The sequence below is a fragment of the Physeter macrocephalus genome, chromosome 9, assembly GCF_002837175.3.
Source record: "Physeter macrocephalus isolate SW-GA chromosome 9, ASM283717v5, whole genome shotgun sequence".
Taxonomy (NCBI): domain Eukaryota; kingdom Metazoa; phylum Chordata; class Mammalia; order Artiodactyla; family Physeteridae; genus Physeter; species Physeter macrocephalus.
In genome coordinates this window covers 95,552,613-95,562,942 of record NC_041222.1, presented here as the reverse complement: position 1 = coordinate 95,562,942, position 10,330 = coordinate 95,552,613, and the positions used below count along the sequence as shown (strand labels likewise).

The 10,330-nt window shown below is 43.3% G+C and overlaps 1 protein-coding gene across 2 annotated transcripts in view; it reads right to left on the bottom strand.

Moving 5' to 3' along the window:
- Positions 1-10,330, bottom strand: part of DOCK5 (dedicator of cytokinesis 5) — a 224,520-nt gene that overhangs the window by 144,986 nt on the left and 69,204 nt on the right. The gene's annotated exons all lie outside the window — the stretch shown is intronic.

Genomic DNA, 10,330 nt, shown 5'->3' with positions numbered 1-10,330 from the left:
GATCCCACATGCCGCGGAGCGGCTGGGCCCGTGAGCCATGGCCGCTGAGCCTGCGCGTCCGGAGCCCGTGCTCCGCAACGGGAGAGACCACAACAGGGAGAGGCCCGCGTACCGCAAAAAAAAAAAAAAAAAAAAAAAAAAAAAAAAATTCCAATCAATACACATATTCCTATAGATGTTTTCCCCACCCTCTATCTTGTAAAGGGAGTATACTAATCTAATCTGTCCATAAACAGATATTGTATACAAAATATTTATTGAGCACCTACTATAGGTAATTCACTGTAATAATTTTCCTCACTCCCCATGCCCATGAGGCATCAGTGTGGTCATCTTGCTTAAGTAAACCCTGTTGTCCGTGGTCCAGATGTGTAAAGTAGCCATACACACACAGTGAGCAGACGCAGGCTGTAATGAAAACTTTAGGCATCATATTTCTGGACAAAACTATTATATAACTGGAAAATATACACACACTCCAATGTTCATAGCAGCACTACTTACAACAGCCAAGACATGGAAACAACCTAAATGTCCACCAACAAATGAATGGATAAAGAAAATGTGGTACATATATACAATGGAATACTACTCAGCCATAATGCAGTAACATGGATGGACCTAAAGATGATCATACTAAGTTATATGTGGAATCTAAAATACGACACAAATAAACCTATCTATGAAACAGAAACAGACTCAAAGACATAGAGAACAGACTTGTGGTTGCCAAGGGGGAGGGGGAGGGGGGAGTGATGGATTGGGAGTTTGGGATTAGCAGATGCAAACTACTATATATAGAATGGATAAACGACAAGGTCCTACTGTATAGCACAGGGAACTATATCCGATATCCTGTAATAAAGTATAATGGAAAAGAATACAAAAAAGAACATATATAACTGAATCACTTTGCTGTAGACCAGAAGCTAACACAACACTGTAAATCAACTACACTTCAATAAAAAAAAAAAATTAAAAAAATATTTCAGGCAGCTGTTAATAGCATTCTAGAACTCTCTTGTAATTTGTTCTATATAAAATCATCCAACACTGGACACGCAATCTGTTTTGGATATGTTAAAGCAGAGAGTTGAATTTACCTTCTTTGAGCATGGATTTACTAATATTTTCACAAATTTTAAACTGTCAGTATTCACACATGTTAAGGATTTTGCTATTTTTTACCAGTTAGAATGGGGTATTATGCTGTGAACTGGTTATAGGTTTGCATCAAGGCCCATGGTTGACAAAAAGATATCTGAACAGGAAAACACTGCTCCCAATTTAAGATGTCAAAATGCAAGCGAGATCCAGTTATACCCACACCAAACAATTCTCCCAGGCCTCAAGAGTCTTCACCCATCTACACACACTTGCTTGGTTCTGCTAACATGTGAAAATGACTTTTGCGGGACTTCCCTGGTGGCACAGTGGTTAAGAATCCGCCTGCCAATGCAGGGGACACAGGTTCGAGCCCTGGTCCAGGAAGACAGATCCCACATGCCGCGGAGCAGCTGAGCCCGTGCGTCACAGGTACTGAGCCTGCATTCAAGAGCCCGCGAGCCGCAATTACTGAAGCCCGCGAGCCGCAACTACTGAAGCCCGCGCACCTAGAGCCCATGCTCCGCAACGAGAAGCCACAGCAATGAGAAGGCCACGCACGGCAACTAGAGAAAGCCTGTGCACAGCAGCAGAGACCTAACACAGCCAAAAATAAAAAATAAAATAAACTTATTAAAAAATAGTAAAATGACTTTTGCGTGAATAAATGGCTTCAACTCCATCCTGGGCTGGGGAGGGGGAGGCAAGCTGAGAAACAAGACTTTAGTCTCTTCCAAGCAGTTTTCATCTCTCTATGTCCTATAAACCCAAGATGTTACAACACAGACTGGGTCCACTTTCAGAGGAGAATTTATCTGTACTTCTGTCAATAATGTTTTTGCACAGCTGTCCATCACAGAATTATACTTCCGAAACCTGTCATTTTTGAAAACTTTTTCTTTTTTAACCTCCTAAGTCTTCTCTAGAATTGTGGTGTGAGCATAACCTCTATCTAAAGGCTCAAAATTACCACACTGAATTTTACAGAAGTGAACGTTCGCGTTCCTTGGCATTAGGTAGTAGCAGAACATTGTCTGTTTCTGGAGTTTTCATCATAGACTGTCAGGACTCCATAAATTCAATAGCTTAAATGCAAGGGATTAGTAATAGTCCAAGAGTAGGTTTGCTCACTTCCACATTACCAACCAGGGTTGTGATACAAGCAAGAACATGATTTTCCAATTAATCCCAACATTTAAAGCAAGATAATTACAGTTAAATATGGTACGCTACTGAATGCATATCAACAAGCAGCTATAATCAATGAGTTGTGTGAACTCGTCAGAATCTCAGATGCTCTCTTAAGTTAGAAAATGAAGGAAATGGTGGGGGGATGGTGAGTCCAGAGGACTAGTCTCACTTATAATTAGGTGAAATGACCGTCTCAAAAAGTAAGCTTCCAGGGCTTCCCTGGTGGTGCAGTGGTTGAGAATCCGCCTGCCGACGCATGGGACACGGGTTCGTGCCCCGGTCCGGGAGGATTCCGCATGCCGCGGAGCGGCTGGGCCCGTGAGCCATGGCCACTGAGCCTGTGCATCTGGAGCCTGTGCTCCGCAACGGGAGAGGCCACAACAGTGAGAGGCCTGCGTACCGCAAAAAAAAAAAAAAAAAAAAAGAAAAGTAAGCTTCCAGTAACCATGTGGAACATCAAGAGTGATTCTACACTAAGGGTTGCTCTTCGGTTCAGGAAAAGTCATTTCTGTTTTCCTGGGACTGCCCCATTCCAGAATAAAAATCTGTCCTCTCCAATTTAAAAATATCAGAGAGTCCCTAATTCCATTGTCAAAGTTGCTTACTTTATCTGGTTTCTCAGATCGTCTCCATCAGCCAAGACCCCATCACCTGCTCCATTTCACCTCACCTGTCCAGATGCATCTCTGGCCACTGCCCACTTTCTGGCGCCCATAGGACAGGTCCCTTACTCGGCTCCCCACCCCCTCTACATGCAACCATTCAACAAATATTTATCAAGCACTAGTTTAGATACCATGATGCAGTGGAGAGCAAGAGTTACCATGAAGATTACACTCTAACGTAAAATAAATACATATAGATAGACAGATAGACGATGATCTCAGAGAATGACAATGCTATGAAGAAGCACTCAAGGAGAGCACATGGCAGAAAATGATTAGTAAACGTCGGACATGATGTCACATAAGGTGACCAAGGAAAGGCCACTGTGAGAAGCTAAATGGAACCAGTCACGAAAGAGGAGACAGCAACAAGAAGGTGGTCAGAGGAAGGTAGGATTCTGGGCCCTGACTGCCTATTAGATTCAAATTACCGATGCTTGGGCCACATCCCCAAATACTCTGATTTAACTGGATTCGGGGAGGGGGGGGCCATGCTTCTAAAAAGTTCCCCTGGTGATGCACCACACACATAGGTATCATGGACCATGGAGGAACTGGGGTTTTATCCTAAGCACAAGGGGAATGCCCTGGAAGGTTCTAAATGACATCATGCCTCACACTTTTAAAAGATCATGCTGGCTGCTCTATAAGAATGGACTGTCGAGGTGAGACACAGTGGAGAAAGGACACCAGTGAGGAGACTGGCAGGTACAACGAAAATGGGGAGAGATGAAATGATGGACGACCTATTTTGAATAGCTAAGAGCTGCTCATGATTTAGCTGGGACTAGCCATTAACTGGGGGAGGAAAGGCAAACACTCAAGGGTACTTAGGTCTTGGGTGTAAGCAAATGAGTGGACAGTATTCTTCTTTGGTAGGAGAAGACTGAAAAAAGAAAAACACTAGGGAATAGGAGACAGAGTCAGGAGACCTATCTGGTCTTCTGCTTCCCATCCTGAACAAGTGAGCCCTGAGCTATTAGTTGGGATGGGGCAACTCAGGCATCTGCAAAGGTGTGGGTAGCAGGACCCACACGGGACCAGGCTGGCATGGGTTGTCAGAGCCCAAGCAGAACAAGGTGTGCATCCATGTGGGGGTGTGGGGCTCACATGGGGCGTCAGAGCCTGAGTGGGGTGAGGAGAAGGCCATCCACACAGGGCTTGGGGCGGGGGTGGACTGCCACGGGTCATCAGAGGTGAGGAAGCCGTCCACGTGGGAGAAGGTGGTAATGAAGATGGGGAGGGGTCACACGCGGGGAAACTGATCACACACGCAAACATATTAGAAGTAGTGGAAGCCAGGCTTCCTGCTGTCACAGAAGGGAGTTACGAGTACAGAAAGCGAAAATACGAGAATGAACCCTGTGATGCTAAGTTGGAATTGAAGGTATCCCCATGTACTCATGACTTTTAAAATGCGTAGAGAGGTCAAAGTTCATAGAGGTGTTAATCTATATTTATACACACATGCATATTAGCCCTAGCTCTGCGGACATACCTGTTTAGTTTCTATTTTTCTGACCCTGATACAGCTGACGGAGATCTCAGAAAGAAGCCCTGGAACTGGCCCAGAGAGCATCCAGACCAAACTGAAGCCAGAGGACAGAGGATTCCATGAGGAACAAATCCAAGGAAAAAAAATGTAACTGTGAAATTATCTCATTTGTCAGAACATATTAGAGGGAGGCAAATGATTTTGTCAGAAAGTCTGGCTATGAAATAGAGGTAGGTCCACAGAGAACCAAGAAAAAAGAAATAACACCTCTAGAAAAACCTAGTATTCAAGAAAGGAAATGTTATCAAGGTACATGGATAGGTTCTGCTTGCTTATACCCAGTGGGCACAATAATCTAAATAATACCTACTTTTTAAAAAACAAAAAAATTAGGGGGCTTCCCTGGTGGCGCAGCGGTTGCGCGTCCGCCTGCCGATGCAGGGGAACCGGGTTCGCGCCCCGGTCTGGGAGGATCCCACATGCCGCGGAGCGGCTGGGCCCGTGAGCCATGGCCGCTGAGCCTGCGCGTCCGGAGCCTGTCCTCCGCAACGGGAGAGGCCACAGCAGAGGGAGGCCCGCATACCACAAAAAAAAAACAAAAACAAACAAACAAACAAACAAAAATTATGATATATCTATATTGGGGGAGCTCCATTAGGGACAAATACATATATGTGTGCTTGGTGAGTAGTATAAGAGAACAAAATCCTTACCTTCCATAAAGAGCAGTGAATAAATAAAAATGGAAATAGCAAGTAATAGAAGCATAGTTATTTAGAAATGAAAAAGGCATATATCACAAAATTGGCTGAAGGAGATGAAAATGGAATTAGAAACCAAGAGGAATTGGGAAAGGACTGTTGATTTTCATTATAAACTTTGTAGAAATGACTTCACTTTTAAAACTATATCATTTATGACAATGACAAAATTTTTTTAAAATACACTGCATTAAAAAAAAAAAAACAAAAAGCACTGCATACACTTCTTGGTAAGCCAGGACTAGGCAAAGGCACAAAATAGGGAAAGAAAATAGATCAAGGTTGAGGGTGGCGTGGATTTGACTACAAAGGGACACAGGAGAATTCTGGGGGGCCGACAGAATTGTCCTATCTCTGGATTGGGGTGGTGTTTCACGATTGCATGCATTTGTCAAAAGACCTGCTGAGCTACACTCAATGGGTGAATTTTACTTAATGCAAATGATACTTAAAAAAAAAAGACATGAGATACTATTATACACCCACCAGAATAGCTAAATTTTAAAAAAGACTGACTGGATATGGCTAATTGGAACTCTCTTACATTACTGGAAGTTTCTTTTAAGATTAAAGATACACATGACCTATGACCCAGAAATATCCCCACACTCCTAAGTATTTCCTCAAGATCAATGAAAACCTGTATCTGTAAGAATACTTTACGAGAATATTTATTGAAGCATTCTTAATAGCCCAAAACTGGAACCCATCAAAATGTACATCAATAGAGTATCAACAAACTGTGGATATTCATATAATGGAATATTAATTGGCGATAAAATGGAATGAACTACAGTTATAAGCAACATCATGGGTGAACCTAAAAGACATTATGTTGAATAAAAGAAACCAAACACAACAGACACGCATAATTCCATTTATATAAAGTTGAAGAGCAGGCCAAGTAATCAATCCGTGGTGATCTTAATTAGAACAGTAGTTGTTTTTTGGGAGTGGGAATTATATGGAAGAGGTGATAGGGAACTTCCTGGAGCCCAGGAAATATTCTATATCTTGACTGGAGTATTAGGCACGTGTGGTACATTCATTTGTTAAAACTCCTTGAATTGTATACCTAAGATGAGTGCATTTCACTGTATATACATTTTACTGCAATTTCTAAAAACCATGACAAATGTACACTAGCAAATGAATATGACAAAGTATCCAACTCAAAGTGACGCAGAATTCAACCATAAAGGCATTGCTCAAATATTACTGAACATTTTTGTTGGAAACTACCTTGAAACCAGTTTGAGTCACACGTGAAAAATGAGAGCTTTTACTCCAATTTCTCCACTGCTTTTACTTTGTTCTGTGCCCCCTCAATGACAGTATTAATCTTACTCACTTTGTGCTCCAGAACTGATGCTGGATGAGTCCTGCTATTCCCAAAAGTTCAACACACATCGGAGATTCATTTATTCATTCAACAAACAGATGCTTAGGAGAACAAGACCTACAACATCTCCATCCTTCTTGGTCTTGTTTTATAACAGGAAGAGAAAAACGTATACATGTGAACACACAAGGCTACGAAAAAAAGTCATTTCATAAAGGGCTAAAAGTTATGAAGGAAGGAGTGACAATGCACCCCAGTGTTCACTGCAGCACTATTTACAATAGCCAAGATGTGCCTAAATGTCCATCGACAGAAGAATGGATAAAGATGTGGTATTTATATACAATGGACTATTACTCAGCCATAAAAAAAGAATGAAATAATGCCATTTGCAGCAACACGGATGGACCTAGAGATTATCGTACTAAGGGAGGTAAGTTAGACAGAGAAAGACAAATATCAGGTGCATGCAGAATCTAAAACAATGATGCAAATGAACTTATTTACAAAAACAGAAACAGACTCACAGACTTCGAAAACAAACTTATGGTCACCAAAGGGGAAAGGCTGGAGGGAGGGATAAATTAGGAGTTTGGGATTAACATTACATACTACTATATATAAAATAGATAACCAACAAGGGCCTACTGTATATCCCGGGGAACTCTACTCAATATTTTATAATAACCTATAAGGGAAAGGAATACCGCAAAAAAATAAATAAATAATAAATAAATAAATACATAGGTAAGTATATGTATGTGTAAATGAATCACTTTGCTGTACACCTGAAACTAACAGCACTGTAAATCAACCATACTTCGAGTTAAAAAAAAAAAAAGAGTGACAAGTGGAGGTGGGGTTACTTCAGTGTATGTGGTTAGAGAATTCTCTCTGTGGACAAGCAACTGCAGCTGAAGATTCACACTGCTAATGTGGTCACTCATTTATTATACATAAAAACACTTATTCAACCCCAGCTGCCAGACACTGTCTTCAAGGAGGAAGGAAATAGATCGTAAACAAATAATGAAATACAAAAGGCCCTTTTTTTTAACATCTCTATTGGAGTATCATTGCTTTACAATGTTGTGTTAGTTTCTGCTGCATAACAAAGTGAATCAGCTATACATATACATACATCCCCATATCTCTTCCCTCTTTTGTCTCCCTCCTGCCCTCCCTATCCCACCCCTCTAGGTGAACACAAAGCCCCGAGCTGATCTCCCTGTGCTATGCGGCTACAAAAGGCCCTTTAATGGTAATGCTTGGAGACTGGCACACAAAGGGAGGGGTATGAATATGCTGAAGGCAATTACTGACTGGGACTCTGAAAATCTTTTTGAACCATAAAAGCACCATTTAGATGTGTAAGGCATGGAGCATTTTGCAAAATCTCTCCTCATTTTGCAGTCCCAGGATAAATTTGTTTCCTCTCCGCCCCCTCCATCAATAAGTTATTTTTTATTGTGGTAAATTATACATAACATAAAATTTAACATTTTAACCATTTTTAAGTATACCGTTCATTGGCATTAAACACGTTCACACTGTTGTGTGATCATAAATAAATAATTTTTGACCTCCCGGGAATTAAAGGCAAGAAACAGATAGGGAGCCGTTGTTTCTATGTACCCTCACTGTGTGTGTGTCAGGGGAGGGTCCACAGAGGAGAAGCAGGTGCTAAATCCTGTTGTTTTTTTTAAGTGTCACTGGCCTGGTAGCTCCCTGGGTGAAGCACAGTTAATTAGGCCAAGGTCAAAGTTCCATCCCTCCTGGGCCAGGTAAGCCTGTCAGGTTTCCATGGCCACAGCCTGCCCTCCCATCCCCAGTAAGTGTCCCTCGGAGAGATGGCTGAGGTCCCTCCCTCTAGGGAAGCTGAGAAGTAGCCACACTGGGTGCAAACCCCTCCCGGGACAGCCGGCTTGGCTGCTGCATCTTTATCTGAAGGCAGCACAGAGCCCTGGGGGTTCAGCATGTCCACTTCCTGAATGCAAGGACCATCTCAGGGAGGCTTTTGAAACTAAGTTCAAAGGCAGAAAGTGGAGGGATGCAAAGACAGCAAAAGACGATTCTATTCTTTTGTAACTTTTTGTGAGACAAATCAGTCATCTGGGTTAATGATCTGATCCATTTTGTACCTCTGAGACTGGCACATCCAGTAACTGCTGGAAGTCTGAGCTCCAAAGAACTCAGAGTTCAAGGCAACTTAACACCCTCACCTCAAAAAGAGGAAACACGGGCAAGGAACTGAACAGGTTGTCCAAAGTCAAGCAGTGACTTACTAGCTAAGCTGGGGGTCCGAGCACAGGTCTCCTACTGCCCAGTTCATAGTTCGCTGCCCCCTCAGCTCCCCTGCTGGGGGGATGGGGCAAATGGGATACTTGCTCAAGGCACTGCCTCTCAGAGGAGGGAAGCCTGGCCACAGAATCCTCTCAGTATAAACCCCACATGCACAAGCACGGCAAGTCAGCAGAAAAGAAAGAGATGTGGTTTCCATCTTTTATTTCTTGAATGAACAAGAAAGAAACCTGTCTTTGCGGTACCTGGCACACAGCAGACACTCAATAAACTTCTGATGACTATATTAATGAGAAAGAGAACTCCTAGAGCTAGTGGCCATGGATGGAACAGACTGATGGAAGGTCCACTAAACTCTGCTCCTCTGGGGTGAGATCTGACTGCAAGGTCCGAGACACCCTTCACCTCTCTCCCGGGAATCCTATGCCCAGTAGGCAGAGTGGGGTGGGGTCCGAGCACCTGCCCAGGAGGCCAGAAAAGAAGAAGCAGTGCTCCTTATAAGGAAGATTCGTTGAAATCAAAAGGCCTGGGTCTCCATCCTGGTTCTGCACTCACTAGCTCTGCGGAACTCCATTTCTTCAACTATTAATTTCAAGTAATTAAGGCTTTGATCTGTCAAACATCCTTCCAGCAAAACATTCCTTTTTCCTCCCCCATTTCCTCACCTCATAAAATCTAACTCTAGCTAACAGGCAGAGGTTTGCTCTGGTTGCCTACCATGGATGGTGATGGTAAGACTTCTCCTTTCAACCAGCACACACCTCCTCAGACAAACGGAGACACCTGGTCCACGCAGTGGACCAGTGGATCCAAGTCACAGCCGACAGAACGGAGGGGTGACATACCCAAACGTCCCCCACAAAACTGGGAAATCTCTCTGTGACCTCACAGACGCCCCTGAAGCTCAGTGAGAGGGAAGAAAGAATTTCCTCCAGTCTAACCAACCTATTGACTCTGGTTTGCCCATTCCCTTTCAATTTTCTATACATGGCTTCTTCTTTCTTTCTTTCTTTTCTAAAGCAAAGTAATCCTGACAGCCGTTCGTCCTTCTGGCTCTTGGCTCTAACTCCCCTCTTCTGTGGTCCATTTCTCTAACTTATACAACCAGTTCAAGCAAGCCAAAATGAATGGATGCAACATGTAGCTTTCTCAGTAGCAGCAATGAATTTGCTGTACCTTATTCTTCTATTGGTTTTGTTATCATCACACCAATATTTGCCAGATGGATGAGAAAGGGGTACAGGTTTGTGGCTGAGGAATCATCTCATCAAACAAGATACATTGAAGGGGACTTCCCTGGTGGCGCAGTGGTCGAGAGTCCGCCTGCCAATGCAGGGGACACGGGTTCGAGCTCCGGTCCGGGAAGATCCCACATGCCGCGGAGCAGCTGGGCCCGTGAGCCATGGCCGCTGAGCCTGCGCTCCGCAACGGGAGAGGCCACAACAGTGAGAGGCCCGCGTACCGCAAAAAA